At 46.7% G+C, this 25,360-nt stretch overlaps 2 long non-coding RNA genes across 5 annotated transcripts in view; both read left to right on the top strand.

Moving 5' to 3' along the window:
• Positions 1 to 25,360, top strand: part of LOC135575892 (uncharacterized) — a 243,537-nt gene that overhangs the window by 59,475 nt on the left and 158,702 nt on the right. The window lies entirely within an intron of this gene.
• On the top strand, positions 9,273 to 23,672 carry LOC110358519 (uncharacterized). The gene is made up of 4 exons (XR_002412995.2): positions 9,273 to 11,031; positions 11,710 to 12,036; positions 12,694 to 17,218; positions 19,033 to 23,672. It is a non-coding gene; the product is annotated as an uncharacterized LOC110358519 (long non-coding RNA).

Below are 25,360 nucleotides of genomic sequence, written 5' to 3'. Positions count from 1 at the left end.
ATCACATAGGCTGACTTCCTATGTGATTTGAATCAAGTTAAAATTCACATCAGTCCTGATCTTCTTGCTGTTGACCGGGCTCACATCAACGGTGTTTAGGACACATCTAACACTTTCAGGAAGACTCTGAGAAGTGGCTCTGGTCCTTCTGCACCGGAGGAGTCTGTGCATTAGAGGCACCCTGTCTGTTCTTCAGACTCGTGCAAGCAGATTGTAGCTTTTAAGAACCTTCTGATGAGACAGGCTGAAGTGCCAGTCTCCTCAGTGTCCAAATGATGTGCGTGTTAACATGCAGCTTTTCCATTTCGCACTCACTACAGATGTCTGTCTGTATGCTCTGCCGGTGCAGACTGTAGCCTGCTGTTCTTTTTTACACTTTCAAAATACGGGTGTATGTCACTTCTCCCCATATCTTGCCATTTGATCCTGCCTGCCCCCGAACTGATGCTTATTCCTTTCATGGAATAAGCATCTGACTGTTGAACATCCCAGGCTGGCCCTGGGTTGAGGCTGCCCAGCAGGTTTGTTTGGCCTTTGCATTTCCTTATGCTTACTGCAGCCAGTGGGATAAGCACAAAACATCCTTTTCCAGTAAAGCAAAGGGTTATGTTCCTCTCTGCAATACTGGGACTACAGCAAGAAGGAAGATGTGAGACCAAGAAAAGCAACGGGCAATAAATCTGTTTCCTAGAAGCTCATGTAAAGCACTGATTTTCTTTCTGTTTTCCATAAGAGATACCTCGGTTGAGGACTCAGCTCAGAGGGTGATTCCCTGACAGCGCTGTCCCATCGAAGGGGCTTTTGTCCCTGGATGTCTGTCCCTTGCTTGTGCTTGGTGGTTTGTTGGTTGTTAGTGAACACAAACAGCCATTCCCCAGTACCCCCCGTTCCTCTGCTGGCTTTGGGAGCCACGTTGTGATGTCACCTTATGGTAGCTGTAAGTAACATCAGCGAGAGAATTCTGTTAAACAGTTTCACCTCTTCTCTCTGGCAGGGTGAGTGGATCATAGCTATAATTATGTGATTATTAGAATGCATTGCAAGTCACGTACCAGCAAAGTCTGTTTCTTGCTGCACAGCAGTTTCAAATGTCGTTCTTAGCAGCCTTTTACCGAGGCAGGCAGGATGTCTTAATATGCACATTAAGGCTAAGGGTCACAGCATTGCACGCACTGCTGGCCTTGGGGTGAAACTTCTTGTAGCTCGTGTCATAAGATGGGATTTATGATGAACTCCCCCATGACCAAAGGATTGCTGCAGTTTTTTCCATGTTCTGGGCTGAGAGGTGGGGGTGTTTCTTTGATCCCATCAAATGTACCTAGCAAAAAAAATGTTCTCTGTCTTAAAATAGATGCACGGATCACCTATTTTTCCCACTGGGAAAAGAAGCAGATGCTTAACAACCTTTGGGATGGTGGATGAGATTGGCTTATGGTTTGAAGCATACTTGTAGGTAGCATGGGACTCTGCATTGACAAGATCACACAAAGGGGAAATACATTGTGGGCAGCCCTGCCTGGTGGTTAGAGGTAAACACAAGGAAGCTCATTTCTGTTACTCCACGTGTCTGTATTTTAACTTTCTGAAGTAGATGTTGGGGACAGAGATTTTTCTAACTGTGTACACGGGGTAAAGGAAGCATATGTGATCCCCAACGCGAGTCCCTCGTGCTGGAGTGGCCTGGAGGTGGCTCTGGGCACCTGCCAGACTGCAGGGCTGCTGGGAGCTGGGGCAGCCCTAGTGCCTTAAAAACACCAGTGCTTGGTCATGTACAACTGTAAAAAGAAACTAGTGCCCTTCCAGACTTTTCATCCTAATATAAATCACCTATTTTTCCTTTAAATGAAAAAAATGTCCTGAAATATTATATTTTAAACATTTTCCTTTGGCGAGACAAATCTGAGTGGAAAACAGTCCATCAAGTTGTGACATGAGCTCTGTTGCAGAAGCAGCCGCTTGGGACCGTTTGTTATCCCAGGGTGTCCTGTTTGAGTCCAAGTACCATGAGTTAGTGGTGTAGCGCTGGGATATGGGGAGGGTGAAACCATTGCTGAACACACAACGAATGTAATTTTGTTTCCCTCCTGTCTGTCTAGTAAAGGCCACTCACTTTAATCATTCCTTTCCAGGCACAAATTAATCTTCTAATGAAAACAATGACAATATTTGGCCTGGCATGGTGGGTGGTTACTCATGCAAATGAGATGTGTCTCACTTCTACCCTTCTTCCATCGACAGAGGACAGGACTGAGCCCCCCGTCTCACACCACAGGCCAATATCAAGATAATGACACAAAGGAACTGATTTTTTTGCCTTGTGCAGAGACACAGTTGGACAGGTCTGAGCCTGAAAGCTTAATTCCAGATGGCTGGGCAATTAGTGGACCGTTTTGTTGCAGCACTAACATCAGCTGCAGACTATCTGCTCTGATAAAACCCTTAGCATTAGAAAACCTTAAACCCAAAGAAGCAAAGACGGAAGCAATAAAGTGAGAGTTAGGTACTGCTTGGTTAATGAAGTGAGCTTCAGTAAGAAGAAATGTGTGTCAGGTCAGAGGCCCTGAGGGAGGAGCGACGGGGTTCCCTCTGAAGAAGCAGGCGGCGGAATCCAAGACCTAAGGATTCAGTAATTGAGTGAGTTTCAGGCTGCCAGGGGAACTCACTGCAAATACAGGCGTCTGCCCTGACAGCTGAGGAGGGGAAAATATAGCTGAGCAAGATGTTGACTTATCCCTGAGTGAGCAGAATTACTTGTCTGGGAAGATGGAACATATTAGAGGAGGGTGAAAGGTGGGTGAACGCTGCCCTTTCTCTTCAGCCTATCACTGTGGTGTTTGGATGTAAGATTAGACCCTTTCCTATTCAGCCCTTACCCACTCTAATAAAAAGTTAAGCACTACCATATATCCTCTGCCAGGAGAATGTTCATGGCCACAATTAGAGAGCAAGACCCAGAACTGACCAGACCTGCTGGAGCCATTGCTGTTCTTCTTTGTTATGGTGCTGTTGCAGATAAATCGAAGCTATTCAACTCCAACACTGCTAAGGGCCTCAGTCTTATAGGTCTGAGGGCAAATAACACCACCCTGGTTGTCTCAGGGGCTGCAGGAGTGTGGTCGGAGATGTTTGGCTGCTCCTGTGTAAGGTGGGCTTGCGGCTCTTCCAGTGGGAGTTGGGTGGGCAGGAGGAGGCGTCTCTGGAGCTGTGCTGGGCTGGCCCTGCTGCAGCGGCAGGAGAGCTGGGGGCTGCTGAGCTGGCCAAGCGTCAAATGTCACCCTGGCAGCTGCGTCTCCTTCACAAGGGTGTTCAGCCTGGATTGAAAGGCTGCATTTTTCACTGTTTCTCGCAGCGAGTGTGCCCAGCTTCCACCCACTAGTCCCTGTCCCACTTTGATTTCTCAGCTTTCTGGCTTCTGTGCTCTGATATTAACCACATTTTTAAAAAATGATTCCTTGGTTTGCTGCCCTAGTTTCCAGTATATGCCAGTGGCCTTTGGTCCAGATAATTTAGTGGGCACGGGATGATCTAGTGGGATCAGATGTGTTCAGTTTGTAAGTATATCGTGTTTTCACCACCCATAAACTTGTTGAATTTCCATTGAGCCTTGGCTTCAACATGGAAAAAGCTGTGATGTAGTTCCAATCTGTAACAAGTGGCTAGTTCTAAATTGGGGTAATCATGTAGTTAATAAATACCCATTAAAGGTTAGATTAAACTATGATTTCTTCTTTTGCAGCTCTGCCATTGTTTCTTATTTAGTAGCTGCTTTCAGGAACATTCACACGATTGCTTATGATATTTTAATTGTCTTTGAAATGTTGTTTCGCAGCCTAGTTTGAAACCTTGGTAAAGTGATGCACATAGTGATCCTGAAAAGCAACTAATGAAAAGCGTCTAATTGTGATCTGGCTGCTTAACAGCAAGGCAGGGTTATCTGTTCTTCTTTTTGACCATTTAATTGCTGATAATAGTCAGACTTAGTTTTCTGCTTGCTAAGACTGGAATCCTTCATTTTATTAGAAGCAATGAGGGATCACCAGGAAAAAGCCCTGCTGTTAATATCCAAGGAATATGGCTAACCAGCTGCTATTAATCTTAATGCAAATCAGACACTCAGGCTTAAATCTTATCATCCTTAATGGAGCGATGCAGTTAAAGCGAGCTTCAAGTGGCCTCAGGGCAAAGATGTTTCGGTTTCACTGAGCTTTTTGTGATCTAGTGAGGGACAAGTCTTTGGTTTGATGATTTTGAATCCTACAGAAAGTGATGCTGCAGGCAAACCTGGAGGAGCGGATGGGATTGTGAGTGTGTGGGGGTTCCAAAACGGCTTGTGAGACCCTGGGCAAGGCAGGTGCCAGGCTTTGCACAAGGTGTCCCAGAGCACCCGTGGAGTTGGTTCTCCCATGGCTGGGCAGGATTTTATTTCTCTTGGGCTCTTCCCCTTGCCCTGCATGCAGCCTGTGCAGCCACAGCAGCAGGAGTGGTGGCTTCATGTGGTTTCTCATAGTCACTGTCGGGCAGGGAAGCTTCTAGCCTTGATGCTTTGATGAAGCGACTTGGCATTCACCGTTTTGCTCAGAACAGCTTGCCGGGTGTTCCTGGTGCAAACAGGGGCCCTTGTCCCTGCAGGAGGGTAATAACTTACTAGAGAAACAAGAGATCCCTCTGAGCAGCCCTGACTGCACTGAAGAAAGAAAATCAATCTGTGAAAGTCCCAGCTGAAGCATGGAAGAGAGGATCTAAATTTAGCTGCAGCCCGCCTGGGGCTTCTGAGGTTTCTGACTGCTGGGGCAGTTGCTCACAGCATCATGTAGACTGCAAGCAACACAGGAAAGCAACACAGTTGCTCTGTTGTGTTTCCAGGTACCTCTCTTAAGTCTTTGGGGCTCACAGATTCATGCGGTGCGTTTGGTAGTTGTTTTTTTAAAAAAAAAGCTGTTCTCCATACTTGGGGAGAGTGAGAGTCTGTGCCCCGTAGGGCTTGCAGCGTGAACAGGAAAGTCAAACAAGGGCCTGGATGAACAAAGCTCTTCTTGTCCTCTCTTCACAGCTGGGAACTGGTGCTTGGTGAGATCAAGTGATTTGCCTGTGGTTGTACGGGAAGTGGGGAGGCGGTGTATGGAGCTCTCAGGGGATCTGAGTTCAAAACTGGTTTCTTTCTGTGCCTCCAGACAAACCAGGTGATTTTTCAGTGACCTGTTGTTTTGTCCTTGGCATTCCCCAGCAAAATAATCAGCGGCTTAGCATCTCCACTGAAAACAGATGGAGTACATCCACTGCTTGTTGACTGAGAAATGTTGGGTCTTTTTAAGAAAAAAAATTAAATCCACGCTTCATTTAGACACTGCTTGTTACCTTTTCGCAATAGACAATTTGTAGATGCCACATTTAGGCCTGGAAGCAAACTAGAGACTATCATATGTCTCACCCTGCAAATTATAGGGGAATATGCTTACTGTGGCTGATAAAAGCCAACTTGGACTCACATTTTTGAAAGCCAGCGGCACTGAAAATTGAATTTCTGAAGAAGAAAAACTGCATAGTTGTGACCAGAGGAAATTGCTCCTGCTCAGCGAAGATGAAACCGCTATTGCTGTAAAAATGTAACCCTAAATTTGGTGGGATCAGTGCCAAAACCAGCACATTGCTCCCAGCATTAGGACCAAACTCCTGCATATTTTGTTCAGCGAGTGCAGCGGTTGCGTGATGCAAAGCAATCATCCCCTCAGTGCTCGTGGAGTGGTGGAAAGGACTGCTAAATGAGAGACAGAAATGAAAAGTACTTTGAATGATCTACTTGCCTATTAAATGTTCTCTGGAAGGGGTCATTGTTAATGTTGCGGCTTCCCATCTAAACAGAAACACACAGCCTCCTTGACAGGGAATTTAGCAGAAGCTGGAGGGATTACTGGGTGTTACAATATCTCACTTCTAAAAAGTTAATGTATTAGTAAGGTGTGAGTCTAGACACGTATTGCAAGACTGATTTAGGGTCTTAAAGAGGATTCTGCCTTTCATTCTGGCTTTTATTAAAAGCTTTGTAGTACATCTTTAAAGAGCCACTAAAGCCACACTGAAAACGTAAAGGAGAAAAGAATAGAAGCAGAAAGGTTTTAAAACGGATTTCTTCCTGTATTTTTTCTCTTGCCACTACCCAAAGTTTAAGGCTATTTGCGTGAAAACATAATGTTCATTTTTTCCCAACTACTCTTCCTCTTTACTTTCTTCCCTTGAAAACTGTGTAACTGCAGACTGGTTGAGACAGGAGCAAGTGTGATTACACCTCTGGTGGCATTTGGGACAGGGTAACTGGTGCTCGGAGGGACCTGGAGTAGCCTCAAAGAAATTGGGAAAGAGATAGCGGACAAGGGAGCTGTTTAGATTTACAGAGGATGTGAATTTTACTGTGGGTTGGTATGCACATGCCTGTATGAACATGCTGGTTTCTGAAAAACCTTGCAGAATATAGTAGTTTGTATGGGCAGATCATGCTGATATCCTGCTGTATTTCACCTCTAATTTTGACAAGAAAAATAGCGTGGCGTGACGCTTTTGGGATACTTTGTCACCTTCTGCAGGGAACCATCCGGAGCTGGCTCCGTGATGGAAGAACATCCACGGTTCATTTTTGCTTTACTTTTTCTTCCCGTCTCTAACTTCTTAGCTCCTTTCAACTCACAGGCACCTAGAACACTGCAAGTAGGACTGCCTGACTTCAGGTGAGGGGGGAACAGCAGGAACAGATGGATTCCTCAGCACCACAGGGTAGTTTCTCTGCAAATACAGGCTGATAACCAAGAACAAGGAGGCAAACGCTGCTGACAAAGGGTGTGGGAGCTGTGTGTGAAAGTTTCCTGAGGCTCTGGTGGTTCTGTAACAGGTGGCAGCCAAATGGAGCTGCTTTCTAATCAGAAGGGATTTTTTCTTTCTAAATACAGCCTAAGTCACTGAACAAAGCAGAGAGAACTTCCTGACAGTTCCAGTGGAATGCAAATGCACTGCTGTTGTCAGGTACATCACAGCCAGCTCACCTGCCCTCAAACAGGAGGAAGAAGGCACCACAATTTGCATATAGATAAGGTCAAATTGGTGTCCCTCTGTGGGCATTAAAGTGAGTTTGTTATCCTATTTGTTCTCCCCGAAGCTATTCAGCCCATCACCCCACTCCCACCAGCTCCTGACAACCCAGTTTGTCCTTGGTTGGAGAAGAAATCTCATGGAAGCTCTAATTGCAGAGAGGGAAACTGAGGCACAGGATGAAAGAAAAAGTGACTGTGTTGGAAGAGTGGAAGCAGGACTGACACCGCCTTTTGATGCAGACAAGCTGGTCTTTCACTGTGGAAAACTTCCTTTGCTGAACCCCAGCTGGAGCCCATGCAACCACCGAGTCTGAATCAAACATCTGATTTCTTCATTCCTGCCTCAGTAGATCTGTACTGGCTCTGACTTTGAAATTACTCTGACTTCACATCAGCAGAATAAGGCCTGAAATGCTAGTGAGTGAAGGTTTTATGTGTTTGACCCTCTGAAGGGGGTCTGGGAGCCAGCTGGATCAGGTGGGAACAGGTCTACCAAATAGTTAAAAGACTTCAAGTGGTTTTCTGTCTCGCTTTCTCTTTGGAACAAATACCGAGCCATATCAACATGCTCTGCCACAGCATTTCAGAGTGTTTAGCGTTCAGAAATTACAGGTGATTGTGCTTTGCTCTAAAAACTGCAGTAGGAGTGCGGGTCCTTCCTCCCCCAATTATTTATAATAAAAGGTAGTTTGAAGCCAAACCTCAAAGTTCCCACATTTGTTTTGGTCTTAACAAAATGCTTCCAATCATCTGACTTCTCTTAAAACGTGGGATTTTTATGAAAATCAAGTTGGCTTGTTTTGATGGAATAGCATTTTCTGTCAGAAAAGGTGTTGTGGGGAAATTAACTATAGCTAGCACAACAGAAGCACTCAGACACAGCAGGATTAGAACGAAAATGTATAGAATGAGAGAAAATGTGCTCAGATCTGCCTGCTGATGGCTACTAAACCTTTTGAATAGACTTTGTGGCCCTAATTCACACCCTTCATGTGTTCTACCTGCAGCAAACTGTATACGGGTACAGCATCTCTGTATCCTGCCAGTGCCGGGGAGCACCTGGTGTTAGAGTGAAATAAATCTGTGCCTGCAAAGTGTCTGCTCCTTTTAACAAAATGCAGGCTTTCATTTTAGCAAGTGATCTCAGCACAAAGTGCTAAGTGTTGTAAACAGTTTCCAGCAAGACATTGTAGGTGTTGAAAACTGAGTACTTAGGTAGCTGCAGTTGATAAAAAGCAAATGTAAAAGCAGGATGATAGAAGCCTTCTCGCTGAGCTCAGTAAAGGCAATATTCTGCTTTCCGTGGAGTTTTCTGCTCCAGTCCCTCTGGCTGACCATAGTCAGCTGTGTGCCTGGCGACTTCAGCTCATCATCTGTCCGTGAGCTCCGTCTGTACAGTATAATAACAACCACCTTTTGAGCATTCAGTCGTAGGCATGGGGTCTCTGCTTAGCCTGCTTTGTCGGCACTCTGAGCTTCAAGGAATTTCTTCTGTTCGTTGTGGAGTAAAATGAGTTCATTCTGTGTTTGCCACAGACCAAGAGCATTTCTGTCGATGATTAGTGTAGCTGGGATAATGCGGAGTAACCAACTGGTGAAGTTTCCACAGCTTGTGTGTCTAAACCCCGCAGCATAACGCTTTGTGCAAGCCACAGCAGTGATCCCAGCGAGGTGTTTGTCCTGCTCTAATGCTGTCCGTGGGTATCTGTTATTAGGCACTGAACAGTGGACTGGCTCCATCTGTGCTCTGGCCATTTGCTTCGTTCCTGTGGTGTGAGACCCCCAAACTGCATCTTTCCAGTGACCGGAATTCAGTAACATCTCTGTTCCTTCCTTGTTTCTGCCTGTTGCCTCTGGGGCCTTTCCAAACATCCCCTTCTACCTAATGAGAACGAGAGGTCATTGAGTGTACTTGTTGGGGCCCTTGGGAGTGACAAGGCTCAGAGGCTTCCCTAGAACATCCCTGGGCGATGTGCAGTGAGGGCACAGCCAGAGAGGGGGAGCGAAGTGGTTAAACAGCAAAGAGTTCTGCCAGGCAGTGGGTAAATTGTGGCTGATTCTCACCCTGGAGTTGCAGCGCTAAAACTACCCGCAAATACTGCAATAAATAGCAAGCTCATAAATAACTCACAACATTACACTTCATAATAAACCACTGACAAATGTTGCATCTTTCTACAACGTGGATTAATGGTAATGGGGGTGGGAAAAAGGAGTGATGTCTGTGAGGTGATATTAAAAATCACTTACATTTCACAGGTTCCCATAAAAGGGAGACTTGTGCAAAATAATTAATCATGCATTATAAATGCTGCTTTTATTAAAGACAAGCAAAAGCATAAATACAGCCAAGCCCTTAAGCACTTGTTCTCTGCAACGGTTAGAAAGTGTTTGGAAATACAAGCCAACACTTGGGATCCAGTTTAGCTCTGTTGTTGGTGCTGGAAGAAAAGCTGGGATGCAGAGGTGGCTTTGCTGCCTTTTTCTTGTCCCTCCTACAGTCTGACATGGACTGTACTGGATATCCACAGATTTTTCTATGCCTTGCAGTACTTGAGGTTTAGGAACAGCCCAGCTAGATCCTCCAAGGATGTGTCGGGGAGAAGAGCTATGCAGAGCACTGTTACACAGCTGCCCGTGCCACCGCGGGCTGGCTGGAGATGCCCCAAGTCATAGAAGACTAAAAGCTTTGCCAAAGCCCATTCAAAATAACCCACAGGGTGTCCCACCAAAGCAGCAGAGTGTTAGGATAAGAGGAGGGAGCTGTTTTCCCTAAAAGTTCCTCATGGAGAGCTGGTACAGCACCTTCCCCATTGCTTTAGGAAAGATGAATTTGTTGATTAGAGTTGTGGTGCTGTTTGGTTCTCCCAAATCCTGGACCTAAGGAATGGAAACTTTGAGGGGTCTCTTTTATTCCCCTTGGGTTAAATCTGCTCTTTTGAGTTAAGCCTAAACTTTGAAAGAGAGGTGGCGGAACTAGAAGGCAATGCAAGAAGAATGTTAAGGGGAGGGGGAATTTTGTGACAGCGCAGTAAGAGAGATGATTTATTTTGTCCTTCAAGCACTGTCTCTTGAAGGCTGCTAAAGCCCATTAAAACTTCTGTCTGAAGCTATGGTGAGATTCACTCCCTGGAAAGGACAGAGGTTTTACCATGGGGAGCCAGAAGTGGTGATGGCTCTGATTTCATTAGCAGAGCAGTTATCTGAGCTAAAAGGGTTTCTGCTAAATTATCAGGGGCCCTTGTCGCAATTGAAGCGCTACTGTTTTGTAACCAAAGTCACTGTCGTTTGTTCGATTTTTGAGGGTGAGCCAGAACATCATATTCAGAGTCACAGAGCTGTCTTAACAGCAGGTACCAAAGGGATTTCTGGAGATGATCACATTCGCAAATCCTCCCCAGCTCCACCTGTGTTAGTCCTTTCCTTGGACTTCTCTGATGTTCAGCACCCCAAGGTTTAATATCTAAGGTTCAACACCAGATGTATTCAACCTCCAGAGTACCTATGGTGCCAAGTTAGGATGCAGTGTATAAGCAAGACCATTCCTTGCATGTACAAAGCAGAGTGTGTTTCCTTGCTTGTGCTCTGTGTGCAGGTCGGGAATTAGTCACTGTGCTGGCTCTTCTGTGTGACTTGCAGCTTTTGAATTGTTTCTCGTGGCCCTGAGCTCTCATGGTTCAGGGCATACAGAGACATGCACGATGTAATAAATACTGGGTAAGTCTTGCAAGAACCCCCTTTGTCAGCGTGGTGTCACCCCAGAAGATATTGTACGTTCTGGAAAAGCACAAATCCTGGCATTAAAATCCTCCCATTCTGCTCAGATCCATCCTTTTGGCTGCCAGGTCGTGGTTCCTCCAACTGCAGAGCTTGTGGCTCCAGTTCTGCTCCGATGACCAGCCAAGAATGCTGCTGACCCTCACCATTGCCACGTTCCCGTGTCTGCTCTGAGGTACGCGGGGGCCTTCCAGGACCATTCTGACACAGCAGCTGTCCTGAGCTGTCACATAGACCATTAAATATTTAATTCATCAGTGGCTTGAGGACCAGTCGTGATCAAAGAGACAAAGTAGCTGCTGCTCAGTAATGCTTGTTAATCAGAGCAGTTCTGATGAACAGCTCTGACAAGCTCTTGAGAGTATTTTTTTAAATTTCCATTGGGGTGCTTGGATCTGTCACCTGGGAAGAGCACACCTGTCAGCTCATAGCTGAGCAGAGTATCCTTCTGTTTCTCCAAGTCCCTGAAGACCAGATCTGGCCTAATGGTGAGCATGCCACATATGTATAGTGCTTTTTGTCTGGATACTGGAACTGGAGCTAAGCTTTGAGAAATGGGTCATTTTTGAATTATTCTGGTGAAAGAAATTCCTGCATCACCCAAGCCTAAACTTGATTATTCCCCCTTTCATTTGGAGACAAACCATGATCTGGAATGAAAACACAACTTATGCTCTTGCTGTTACTTAATGTTCAAGTAAATGAGCTTTCAGGAGCTTGTGAAACTGGTTATTCGTTTTCCTGTTGTTCTCACTAAATACCAGGTACCAAGAACCACTCTCTTCTCTGTCTTATCTGTGTCCTTGGATCTGCAGTCAAATCTCAGCTGTCCCATGCCTTTCTTCCCCTTCAGCCTGAAAACTGGCTTCTCCGTTCGTACTGGGCTACCTCCAGACATTGCCACTGCCTGGAGGGTCCCCAGGCTCCAGCATCAAATTCAGCTCTAATTGCTTCCTCCTGGTCTTCATCACCCTGGAATGCCAGAGGTCTGAACTGCCTTCCTGCCCATCTGCTGTCTCCAGCCCCTGGATGAAGCTCTCGTCTGTGTCCCTGCACTTCTTGACTTGTGTAAGGCTGCAAGTGTCTGAATGGAATACAAGTTGCTGATGTTACAGCATCTGGGGCACACGGGAAGAGCAGGAGTGGTGCAGAAATTCCTCGTTCTCAATCTCTCTAGCTGGTGAGAGATCTTACAGCTGTCACCTCTCTTATTTCTTGCCCTACATGATGACTAGGCTTCTCTTGCCTGTCAAGTTGCTTTGCCAGCATTGTAAATACTTTTCATTACCCATTTGAACACTGTTCAGCCAGCTGTTTCTTCTGTCTCTCTTGCTTGTAAATCCTACCCTTAGTTCATATATTTATTTAGGGCAATTAGTTCCGTAGCTCCGAACACTGCTGCCTGGGTCTGCCTGAGTTAGCAGTGCTTTTCATTTTCTTTCCCCCTTCTTTTCTTTTTGCATTCCCTTCCCATGCTATCTTGCCCAATTTTCTTTCTGCGCTATTATACTGCTGCCAAAATCAGAATCATTTTTTCTGCCCCCTGAGTTTCTCACTGAAATGCTCCTTCTGCTCCCCTTCCCACCTTGAACCCTAGATATTAGCTAGCCTGTTTGCTTGTGGGTAACATGCCCCCCAAAAGTAGAGCCTGACAAATCCAAACCATCCCCTTTTCCTTGCTGGATGTGCCATGTGTCCCCGTGTGTCCCCAGAACTCTGCTCTGCTTGGTTTCCAGCTTATTTTCTGAGTGGCTTATGCAGTTCAGGTCTAAAAACCTGCAACGAGTGGAAGCTTCGAGTTTGACTGTTGTCCTTTATACCTCTGGATCTCTTCCAGGTCCTGGAACACCATTCTGTAGGCTTCTAATTAAAATCTTCAAAGAAGCAGAGAGGACGTATGGGGAGCTGAGAACAGCTGAGTGAACTCTGGACACCTGCTCTCCGATGCTTTCTTTGTCCTCAGCTTCTGTGGGCTGGGGTGTTTGCTAGCTGGTCGCTTCTGATCACAGGAAGAACATTTTATACAACCACTGCTATTAGCGATAATGAGAATAAATGATACAATAATGAAATCTTATTATACACTTTTCGATGAGGGCCTTTCATCTGAAAGATTTCCAAGTGCTTTACAGGCTACTGAACATAGAAATCATTTTACTCACCAGGGAAATTCAGCCAGTGCAGGAACGGTGTGGGGGTAACCGTTGGAAAACATTCATTGAGCACGTGGGACAGTTCGGTAGGGGGAGCAGACATACTGGATTAAAACAAAATCGCAGCCTAAATTTAGGGGAAGAAGCCAGCTAGAATGCCTTTTACATGGAGCATTAAACATCTGCCCCTTGGTTAATACCTGTTGTTTGGCTCAGACAGATATGAAATTTTATGGTCCTGGCTGTTATTTTCTCAGAGGAGCTCAAGTGCTTGCCTGTCCTTTAATTCTTGGTGCTGACTCCCTTTGGTTGCTTGGAGGATGGCAACCCACCCCAGTTTCACATTCCATAGGGAGAAGGAAGCTTCTGCAGCTGTGGTCGCCTTTTTAACCCTGCCTGCAAAGAGGAATCAGTGCTGGCACAGAGAGAAGAGCGTTGCTCCCTAAAAAGCCAAGTCACAAGTATTTCTCTCCCTCCTGTACTGTGGATTTTATTTTCCCTTGAGATCTCACATCCAAGTACTGACCAGTGCTTGACCCTGCTTCGTTTATGAGAGGTCGACAAGATAAAAATCCACAGCAGAAAATTTCCTGAGCATATTTATCTTTTGTAAAAGGGAAAAAATCAACACAAAACCCTAACCTCTAAAGACACCAGCTGCCTCCTGCTTATTAAATGGTCCTTGTTTCTGTTTATAGAAGTAGATTGAGTAGGGCTAGCCATGGTGCTCCCTGTGAACAGGAGCCGTGTGCGTTCCCCAGTGATATATGAGGTTAATAATATTCGCGGTACAAACATTATGCAAAGCAGGACATCCGTTCTGCTGGTTGGCACCCAAGGAGCGATCGGCAAAGACGACAACGCCATCCATCTCCAGGCTCTCTGTGCTCCATAGCTGCCTGGGCTGACACTGGCCCTGCTGAACGCTGTGTGCTGAGCACAGCAGCCGTCTCCTGAGCGCTGGGCTTGTGTTGAAAGCTGGATCTGTCACTGAGAACCCAGTATCTTGAGCTCTTTGGGTTGCAAACAGTTTGCATTGGTGAAAAGATTGTGCCTGCTAATAACACATGAAGCTCTTGCAAAACCTGTTGCATCATGGGGCTGGGTGCAAGGCCTTTGGAAGGAGGAGGGAAGGGAATTCCCTGCCTTTGCTGCTTTGATGGTCTGAAGAGGAGCATAGTGGTCTCTACAGGTCTCTATAAAAGCCATGAAATTCTAGAGGGAAACAAAAATGAGTATTTGGGGCCCAGTCCATGGTGTGCCATGGTGGACATGGTTGGACTGTGAGAGCTTATAGCCTGGAGGAGATCGCAGAGGGAGCAGCATTTGTAGACAACTTGAGTGTGACCTTTCCTGACACAGCAGAGGACTGAAAACCCTATCACAGATTGACTCATTCCGCAGGAAAAAAACCTTCAGTCTTACAGGACTCTGGCAGCAGGTGACAGTACGAACGACAGGAAGAGGACACGTCGGGCAGTGTGGCAGCTGTCACCGGAGGTATTTAAGAACAGATTAGACAACTCTGACAAACGTGTGAGGTGTTGCAGCAAGTTGAGGGGACAAGATGTCTCTCAAGTCCTTCCCAGCCCTGCCTGCTGCTGCCTGTGATCAACATTGCCGTTGTGAGCACTTACACACTGAGGCCCTTACTTGTCCTGCCGGAGAGCAGAAATAGTCTGGGCAATCAATAATTCAGAGTAATTTGTCTGCCCAGGGCGAGTGGAGCCCAGCTCTGGGTACGGAGGGCTGGCTGAGGGTGGTCCTGCACCCACGGAGGGGATGAGAGCTGCTCTGCAGGCTCTTTTGGAGGCAGAGCTGGGTGAGGAGCTGCTGAAGCCGATGTATGAGCTGTTTGGAATAGCCACCTGCTTTCAGATAACCAAGTTGGAACCCGTGATTCAGAGCAGGGACTGGTTACACACGGAGCTCCCTCCCTTTGCTCCACAGAGGCTGTGGTGGGGAGAGCTGCCTGTACAGATAATTAACAGCAACGGTTGTTGGGGAGGAAAAGTGTTTGGGTATTTGAGAGGTTTTGAGTCAGGGATCACTCTGAAGAGTTCCTGCCTGTAAATAGCCAAGGGCAAGATGGAAAACGAGACATAAGAAACTATCATGAAAATGATGCCTTAACCCAAATTTATCTAGGATCAGTGCTGGGCTATCAGAGGGAGCAGTTATTTGTGTTAGGAGTCAGGAAAGCTATAAACAAGCAAAGATGAGTTTAAGAAACCCAAAGCCATCCAGTCTGGATTTTCTGGCAGCTGTTCCAGGAGTGGGGATCATCAGCAACCCATTTCCACCACAGTTGGAGGACCGTAGCATTTCCGAGCCCTTCATTCCTGCGGTGGATCTCACAAATCAGCCAGAAGATTCAAGGAGTAAATGACTAATGCAGAGCAATAACAGGCTCTTTTTTTTTTTTCCTTAGGAGCTCTAGGGTAAAAAGAAGCTTGAATTGATGCATGTAGTAGATTATTTACTGTAAGCTATTCACCTGCCTCATCTTAGACTAACTAGTTGAATGACTTGCTTGTGCTTAAAATAAGAGTTTATTTTAACCTAAGCACGTTGTAGAAAGCCTCAAACCCCCCGTGCCGTGTTTGGCTAAATACATTTTCTTGGTATATATACAAGGTTCTAATTGAAGTTTTGTCAGACACTCAATTATATGTCTCTCATCTCCATCTCTCAATATTTATCACCCATTTTCACATCACTCTAGCCTTACTCTGAGCAATCACTCAGACTTGGCATGATATTTCCCCCTGAAATGGATTTAATCCACCAATGATGGTTTTAAACCTTCAGAGCATCAGTAAAGGTTGTTTCTGGTTGCCTTTAAAATGGCTTTTCAGCCCCCGCCTGCCCCTGCCACATGCCCTTTGCTGGGGGCCCATTTCCCGGCATGGCTCCCATCCTTTGGCTCTGGCCATGCAGGGACTGGAGGGAGAACATCCCATCACACCCTTACCCATGGGTGGTCTTGGGATGGAGCCGTTGCTGATAGAGGTTGCACCGTCACATCTTGGCCCCAGCATTGGCCACAAGTGTTTACCCTGTTGCAGCCACAGTTGGGTCCGCTGGAGTTGGTTTCCATCAGAGAAAAGCAGTGTTTCCATGATAACATTTGTGGCAGCTGCTGGCTTGGGTTTCCTGGGATAAACATGTCTTCCCAAGACTCTCCTCCTGTGCCCCAAGGTCTTGGAAGTCTTTCCTGGCTGGCGACAGGACCGTGGTTTGTCTGTGGTTGGTGTGAAGGGCTCCCTGGGAGTGGTGTGAGGGTGACTCCACTCCGTGACTGCACATTCACCGTTCTCTGGGCTGCTTGAACCTTTGTATTGTGGTACCAAGTGAGTGGTTCATCCTCATATCTTGTATGTGTGAAGCAGGGTGCCAGAGAGACATGCTGGCTGGGGTCTGCAACACTGTTGCAGGACTCAGAAATGCCATTTCCAGTCCTGCTGCTCACCTGCAAGTTCTCATCCTTTGGAGGAAATGGTGATTAGCATCTCTCATGGCCTATATTTTCATACCAGACTTTATAGTTCTTACTTAATGGTGCTTATAGGTACTCCAGATGACAGCGGGGACATGCCAGTGTCCTGGGGATCAGTGGCAGCAAGGACCCCTCTGTCTGTCTGGGGCTGTTTGCTGTCCCTGGGAGGAGGGGACATGGGGCAGGAGCTGCCAGGAAGGGCAGCTGCAGAGAGCAAAGAGCAGGGCGATCTGTGGGCATCACTGTGGACGCGTGCTGTGTCAACTGTGCTAATTCATTTAGCTGAATGAGAAGCATTTATTATATGTCGGGGGAGTGTGATGAATGGGAGCTCAGATTTTCCCCTGTATTATTTCAGCTCTCTGGTCTGTGGGTGATTTATTCAGTAGCATTTATGGTGTTACTAGTCTAAAACCAAAGGGGAAATTTATTCAACCCTTTCCTGCCTTTCTTTATTTTCATGGTCTGTTTATCATATTTGTTTTCTTTATTTTTTTTCCTTTGGTTTAAAGTCTTCGTTGCTTTTTGGCTAGATGGATTACCTTCGTGCATCAGGCAGCTGCTTTTCTGCTGTTCAGCTCTCCCAAACAAGGGCAGCTTTTCCAGGGGTTTCAAATGCCCAGCTTGGATGATGGGCTCTTTCAGAAAGTCCCATGTGTGACCGGAGGAGCTGCTGTGCATCAAGCTTTTCTGGAAGGCCGGCCCCAGCGGTGAGTGGCTGAGCTTTTGAAAATCAAACCATATGCTCTTTGAAAAGAAAACAAATACTCTAGCCTTTGTCGCATAAAATCTGATCATGAAGCAGATGGGACAGTTTTGGGCAATTGGCTTGCCTCTGTGTTTCCTATTTTAGTCTCATTTGACAGGAAAAAAACACTTCTCAGTATCACAAAATAAAAAATACTGTGTTTAACCACAGACCTGTGTGGGGGGTGGCTGGAAAGGCTCAGGAGATTTTAGGTACCTTTTTCCCTTGCTGTTCAGAGATCACTGCCTATTGCAGGACATGCTTGCTAGCATAAAGCAGCATGCAAATCAGTGCAGCTCCTCCAATTTAATCCCTAATGAAGGTCAAAAACCTTTATCTACAGGGCTGGAAACTCCATGGGCATTCTTCCTATCCCTCAGGCACAGCAGCCTCTAAACGTGCCCAATGAATCAAATCGTGGAGTGATGCAACAGCCATTTACTGCATTGATATCAATGTCTGTCTGTCTACAGAAAACCTGCTTCCCTTCACGCACAGCCTACAGGGGAGCATCATTCATGTCTTGCAGTTTATAAATTGTGCATGCGGGCTTCGATCTTCCTCTGGTGTAATTGTATTAATACTTGGTTTAATGTGGTTGCCTAAGAGACAGCAGTGGAGGATCAGACCCTTATTTTGGGACCAGTAACCCCCCTGTCTCTGGGGGAACTGGGGGGGCATGTGGGTAGCACTACCTGGTCACAGTGAGATGTGGTTCTTCTGCTTTCGAGTCAGAGCACACAGAAACTTGTTGAGGGAAGTTTGCTGCTGGTAATAGGTTGGTTTTAAGTGGCACATAAACCTGCCGACTCTTTATGGAGGCTGTCGGGCAATAAGGACATGGGGAATTATGACAGCGGAGGCATCGTACGATAGTGCTTTGCAGCTGATGGCTCACAGGGGATGCGCTATTTATTTATCTAAAGGAGCAGGTTTGCAGTGCTTTTTCAGAAGAACAGCTTCCAGGCCAGGATGTCTCAGCGCCTGCATCCACTTCTTCATATTGGCTCTGACAGGCTCTAAATCTGGGGCAGAGGGACTAGAGGGGCAAGGGAGCGCCCCAGGAGAGCTCAGAATGTTGTTGAGGGGAGCAATTTCTCGCTGGAGACCTGTAGTATTTTGCAAAGAAAGCTGGGCTGCTTTTGCTGAGAGCTGCATTTTTTTTTTTTTGTCGCTATTGTTGTTTACAAACCGAGCCTTTCATTTAGGAATGAAGCGTTTAATTGCAATTGGCTTTTCGCAGCCTTGTACAATCAGAGAGGGAGTGGAGAGGATGAGAGGCTGTAACAAAAAAAAGAGAAAAATTAGTTTCTGTCTGGCTTTAACAATTGCAAAGGACTTTTATTGCTGCAGCAACACGAGATGGTTTCTTCCATCACGTCCATCTGAGCTCGGCTGTGGGGTGGCTCTGCCTTACTGAGCAGCTGCAGTGGTTCCTCCATTGGAGAATGCTGCTGACAGCGGTGGGGGACAGCACGGGGAGGACATCAGGGTGACACTGGCCCTGTAAATGTCCAGGGCCTCTGGGCTGCCCTGCGATGCTGGAGAGGCTGGGCAGTGGCCAAGGCCTCACCCGTTTTAAGAGATTCAATTGTAATTGCCAGACCCCTCTCTTACTGGGTGATGTGTCTGTATTGGTAGCTGTTTGGTCTCGGAAAAAATCATCCTTTTGTGCTCCTGAGTGGGAGCTCGTGAAACCATCCGATCTGCCATGCAGTGTGGGTCTGCAAACTAGCTCTGCATTTTTACTTGACATTCTGCTTCCATCTTACACAGGCTGCGTATGGGTGGCACAGAGGGAAGGCATGTTTGAGCCACTAACCATAGATGTTTGACATCCCTGCTTAGAAGGAGAGAGGTTTCTTCTGAGCGTGATGCAGAGCTCCTAAATTCATCTCCTGCTGATCAATCTAATGGATTAAAAGGAGCCTAGAGCACAACTCACCCTTTTCATGGTAAGTTGTACACCGTGAATACCACTCTGCACTGGCCTTTGCAAGGTAGAACACCCTCTGTACAGGGAGGGTATAAAAGCATGAACTGAAACCAATTCCACTAAGATGATGTGGGATAGATTTCCCGTAACATCCTTGTGAGGCAGGAGAATTACCATTCCCCTTCCTTTATTGAGAAGGGAAATGGAGGCCCAGGTGAACAGCCTTTCTCAGGTTTGCTGATGAGAGCTGAGATGTGCTTGAGTTGTCATCCGTCCTTCCCTCCTCCCTTGGTATGTGCTGCATGGGACCTGTGACGATCTGATCTGCCTCCCACCTCTCTCTCCTTCACTCTGGGTGATGGCTCATCCTGGACTCCGTCCGCCTGGTCCCGCAGCACAGCCTCTTCGCTCTCTCCTTCGAGAAGCTGTTTCTGCTCTGCAGTGGGCTGCAGGGATTTTTGTCCACACAGAAGAGCGATGCTCCAGTTCTGCAGGCAGAGATGAGCCAGTCTGCAGTCCTGCCTGCTGCAGGCAGTCGGCTTCTCTCCTAATGCTGCTGCTTTTTGATAGAGATTCAATTCAACCATTTTAAGATGGACACGAAAGAGCAGCACTGCAGTGCATAAAAGCCAGAGAGGGACAAAGTAAGGAGTCAGGATATGACCTGTTCCTCAAATTGCTCATATTGTTGCTTTGTCTTCATGTTTCTCAAGTGAATAAACCAAGGTCGTGATCATGAAAAGAACAAATAAATTAAATCCCAGTATCCTGAAGGCTGCCTGTGTGGGTTGGTTCAGTTAACTTGCTCCAGTGTGAGGGCCCAGTGTCACCTGTCCCTGGGGGGCAGGACCTCCAGTGTTTGGCTGCTGGCTGCCTCCAGAAGTGCAGCAAGCGGACAGCAGTGAAAAAGAGGGGGTAGTTCCAGGAGAAGGAATTACATACTACAAGGCAGTGAAATTTCAGCCCTTCTGAGCTCGATGATGCTCTTTGTTATCCACCTGGCCTAGGAGCTCAGCTGCTGTTCCTCATTGCATGTGTGGCTTGCAGTGGAGGCCAATGAGCCAAGTTTCCACCAAAGCCTGGTCTCTGGCTTGTAGTTTCGCAATAGGGTTTTGTGGGTGCAAACCAAGAACCTTTCATTTGAGTCAAAATTGAAAACTGAAAACATTTTGCTCCGTGTAGCTTCCCTTAGGCCATTCAGTGCTGAATTGCTCTTGGGAACTTGTGCAATAAAGTGGTTTGGGATTTCTGAAACAAGATAAAAGACCTTTCCCACACGTGGGAGAGGAATAGTACCCCCCAAAAAAATCAGTCTTACAACATATTTGCTCTTTTTTCAAAAACTATGGTCTGTTTCTGCTTTCTGCTTGCTGAGATCTGATTAAAGGCCCTTCACAACCCTCTGTCAGACCATGCAGTGAGACCTGCTGCTCCCTCAGCACCAGGCAGACCTTTGCAAAATTATGATGTGTCCTTCTGTCCTCAGGTCACTAAAACGTGCATTATTTCCAGCCTCAGCAGTCAAAATGCAATGAGCTGCTCACGTCCCATGGCAAATCCCCAGGCACTGAGATCTTCAGGCTCCTTCCTGCTGAGTTCATTTGAGTTTCTCCTGGCTGGTATCTGCCAGATGTGGCCCCAAGGCACATGTGGACAGTACTTGCAATAAACTGCTTCTGGGTATCCTCATAGCAGGAGAATGCCAAGGAAATGTGGGAATGTGAATCTGGGGAAGGTGCACAATGCAGGAGGCCACAGCCTCATGTGTGGGATGAGCCTCCTGAGCTGCCCCTGGAGTCAGTAGGCAAGGGAGGAGGGGTGTTTGGCTGTGGGACAGTCTGGAAAGCTGGAGGGGGGAAATTCTCTTTTCCAACCCATAAAACAGCTGATTTCTTTGTGGCTGTAACTACCATGCTGTAACATTTTTTGTAAAAATGAGAGACAGCAAGCCTGGGATAATCTGAGGAAGAGAGGTTGTGGCAGGGAGGAGAGGGAGGGCTCTTAAATCCCTCCTTAGCGTTTCTCCTGCGTGCAGGGGAGCAAGCAAATGTCCTTGTTACAGCATTGCTGACTATGCTAGCGCCTCATCTTTCCAGCAAAATAAATAGAAGAATAAAATTAAGCTGCGAGGGATTGGAATATTTTGTAAATAACAATTAAGAGACAAATCCATTTTGCTAGGCATTCCTAATTGTCTCCTTTCTGCGTGCATCTGGGTTATCTCTTGCAGATAAGCAGAAGGGTTGTGCGTGTCTGTGTGTGCGTGGCGGGGGAGTCACGGATGGGTTACCCAGGGTAACCCATGGGTGCAGCAGGTACAGGGGCTCCCTTGGGTACCCAGTACATTGGGGTGTTCGTCCAGTCCATCTGTTGCAGGGCATCTTCCCCGGAGCAGAGCTGTGTGTTGTGTGCAGGTCACTGTCCAGGAGATGGCCCAGGAGGAGCTTTGGGCAGGCTGGTGCTTGGATGCTTCAGTCCCCAAAGCCAGGGTAAGCAAAGGGCTCCCTGTTGGCATCACTCTGCTGTGGGGAAGACTCAGCATCCTCCTCTGCACAGAAGTCTCGCAGGTGCAAAGCAAAGTCTCCTCCCAACTTCTTGTGGGCAAGAGACCTTAGGCAGCATTTGAGCTCATTGCAAAGGGTAAAAGACAAATACACTCACCACCTCCCTCATCAGTCCCATCCTGTGTATAATTTACGATACATCGTGTTACACTTTTATTACTACACCATTTCTCAAGCTCTTGGCTGGCAGGGTTCTCAGAAGGCAATGCAGGAAGGCTTTTGTATTGAGACCTTAAACAGGAGGAGCGATTCCTTGTGAGCCTTTGTGTCTATATGTGGATTTAACATGCAGTTCCTAAAATAAGCTTTAATAAAATGTGGTTTTGTGTGTTAATAATTTCTAAGGCTTTTTTTTTTTTTTCAATGGAATTGATACTGGAAAAAAAGGCTCAAAAGAAATAGTAGAGGAAATGAGAGTCACCCCAGTCATCTGCATATAATTGCTTCCAGTATAGATTGCACTTGTGTTTGAATTATAGGGCAATTAGTCTGTCAGGCTGGTAAGTATTATACAAGACCCCTGGAATTTCCTTGGAAGCTCTCAATACATCTAAGCCTTGAAATCTAGAGAGGTTTTAATACAAAAAGATGTGGTACTGGGCTCTGCTAATACCGTGTATTGATTTACTGCCCATAGCAGATGTTACAGGGCAGCTGACAAATTGGTGACATACAAATATTGAGGCCCTTGAAACATGGTTCTGGAGTGAGACTTGTGCGGATGACAGAAATAGTTCTTCTCAGGAACAGGAGCTTCCCTCGCAATAAATAGCACATGCTGTGTGCATGTGCGCGCAGGAAATCTCCCCTCGCTCCAGAGGCAGGAGCCTGGTCCCAGTGCAGGGCTGAGCCACTCGCTCCTCAGAGCTCCCCGAAGTGTGGCTGGCATCACACTAGAATGCCTGAATTAACAAAATCTGGGAAGTTTTGGTGGAAAGATATATTTAATGCCTGGCCTCATTCTGACATGAACGATAACATAAGTGCCAAGGCAGGTTAAAAATAGGCAGCATCTCCCGCAAAGTTCAGGAGACCTGGAGCTGCAGGAAGAAAAATCCAGCTCAGAAACAGATGCTGAGGGCAGGGACTGAGTTTATTTCTTCTCAAAAAATGGTATTTCACATCTTTTAACACATATGTCTGTATGAGGTTCGTCTAATGTATTAGTAGCAACGGATAGATTACTTCTTAAAGCTTTCTCTTCCTGGTAATGGACCAGCTTAAATCCTGCCTGGGCTTGTGAGTGACCCTGCTTGCATGGCTGGAGTGGATCATTCAGAGCCTCGTAACAGGCTTTGCAGCACCTGAGCAACCTTCCTGATTTCTGCGGTTTCCTCTATTGCTTGTCCCCCTGCCCTGTCTCATCTGTTCCGATGTCAAGCTCTTTGGAGCAGAGTTTCTCTTTAGTGTAGCTTCTGGCACAGGGTTGGGCCTTCACTTCAGCTTGGCTGTTTCTAAGGCACTGCTGTAAGGCTCACACCATATTTGCTTCTGGAGCTCCTGTTCCTTGTCCTTTGCTTTATCCAAATTAATGTCCCACTCTAAGCACCAAGGCTTCAGGCTCAGCTCTGAGCACTTAGCACGACCGCAGAAGGCTCGTTCCCTCCAGTCTGGGGAGGCTTCATGTGAGCCATCATAAATAGCCAGTTCTCCCTTTCTGTTTCTCTACCTGCTGCCCTTGGGAAGAGACCTCCCAAGAGCAAGGCAGAGAGAAGTGCGTTCTCTGCTCTCAAGCAGTAATCACACTGGCAAAGGGAAGAGAAGTTCAACATCCAGCCAGGAGTCTGAAGGAAAGCCTGCCCATGTGCTGGCAGGCTCCCAGAGACTTGTCTCTGTCTGCTCCAAGGTGTGGACATGAGGGATATTTAGTAAGAGTTGTTGCTGGTGATACTTGCTATTAGTTTTCTGCTCTAGGATTCACAAGGTCCAAGGCTCTACACAACCTGAAGAGCTTTAGAGATAAGGGTAGGAGGGAAAGGAGAAATTCTGCTGCAGCCTTGAAAACCCCACCAGTGATGCTGAAATATCTCTGGGTTTCTCTTTGTCAGCATTTCTCAGAAGGATGTTTCCAACCTTGACTCCTAGGGAGGGAGATGCAGACTCTGAAAAAATCCAATTTAATGTGAGGCACGGAAATGTTCAGTAGATAAAGTGCTGTGGTTGTTCCTCGCTTTCTCTGCTTGGAATTGAATCAGCTCCCTCTCTGCTGTGAACCAGCCTGAGCATTCACCTTGCTCCTGTATGGATGGATCCCCTGTTTCTTCACATCAAAGTTCATCTAAGGTACTGCCTTCCCAAATTTGTCTGGCCTGCAGGCAGAGAATGTAAGGAATGTATGCACCATGGGCTATAGTTCATGTCCCTGTTCCTCATCAAACTGAGAAGCACAGAACAAACTGAAATAAAGGGCTGTGGGCAACAGCAGGGCTGTTGGGGAGCCAGGATCTTGGAACATCTGCAGTGAAGCTGTGTGTGTTTGTAGCATCTCCTGCTTTCCTGGATGGGTTTTCACAGGATGCCAGTGTGCACCTCGCTCTGCAGCAGATGATCCCACACATGGAGCCGTGTGTTTAGTTTGACTCATGGTGTTCTCCTAAATTTACTCCTCCCTGCTGTCCTGACACTTAAGTAGACTTTGCTCTGCTTGCCACACCTGGCTCCCAATCTCCTATTCGATTTGATGGCAAGGATGAAGAAAACACCCTTCTCCACAACCTGGTGCTCTGCTTGCATTGTTATTCCATTCCAGATTGTGAATGAAAAATCTTATTGCATTGGAGGGTGTGCTTGTAGCTGGTAATTAACACCCAGTACACTGTGCCAATGCTTCTCATACTTGCTTTACAGAAACGTAGAGCTGGAACAGAAACCACCCGGAAAAACAATGTCTGCCAATTGAGTTAAACCTTAAGTAAAATCCCCAGCCAAATGTCTGCAGAGTAAATCTGGTAAGGCTGTTGGCTCCTGCACTGAGCTCAGGAGGTGTTTTCCAACTACTGGGCCCAAGAGGTAATGAACGTTAAGCGCTAATGGGACTTATGTAGATATATCTCCCCCTCTTGTGTGCTGTGTTCCAGCTGGGAGCGGTTGCTTTATGGGGAGTTAACTCCTCCAAACTTGTAGTGGAAGTGCTGACAGAGCCGAGTTTTAGGCGCTGCTAATGGAAATGTCTGCTTTCTAGATGAACTCGGGACCTGGGGTTAGACACAAAATACACAGAGGCAGAGAGTAAGTCCTATACTAACAAATTAAGTTTGCAGCTTTCAAGTGAAGAACTAATCTGTACATTAAATACGCCTGCTAGCCATGTGGCCTGGCTCCAGCATTATGGATTGCTCTCACCCACGTGCTTTTCCCCCCTCTTTGTCATCCTTTCTGAACATGAGCTTAACAGAAAGGCTAACACCCTTGTCCAAATGCCTCCCTAGCAAACACACCTAAACCCCAGTCAAAGCGGCTGTCAGAGCCAAGAGTGTAAATTTGCACTGCCCTGAACTCCTACACTTTCTGGCATGTTTGGAGCTGGGGGAGAGGAGTTTAATGGACTTGATATCGTGGAGAGCAGCCGTGTCCCCAGTGGCCAGATTACCCTGTGCTTCTCTGA

The sequence above is a fragment of the Columba livia genome, chromosome 20, assembly GCF_036013475.1.
Source record: "Columba livia isolate bColLiv1 breed racing homer chromosome 20, bColLiv1.pat.W.v2, whole genome shotgun sequence".
Taxonomy (NCBI): domain Eukaryota; kingdom Metazoa; phylum Chordata; class Aves; order Columbiformes; family Columbidae; genus Columba; species Columba livia.
The sequence above is the reverse complement of the archived record's forward strand: the minus strand, read 5'-3'. Positions and strand labels throughout refer to the sequence as shown.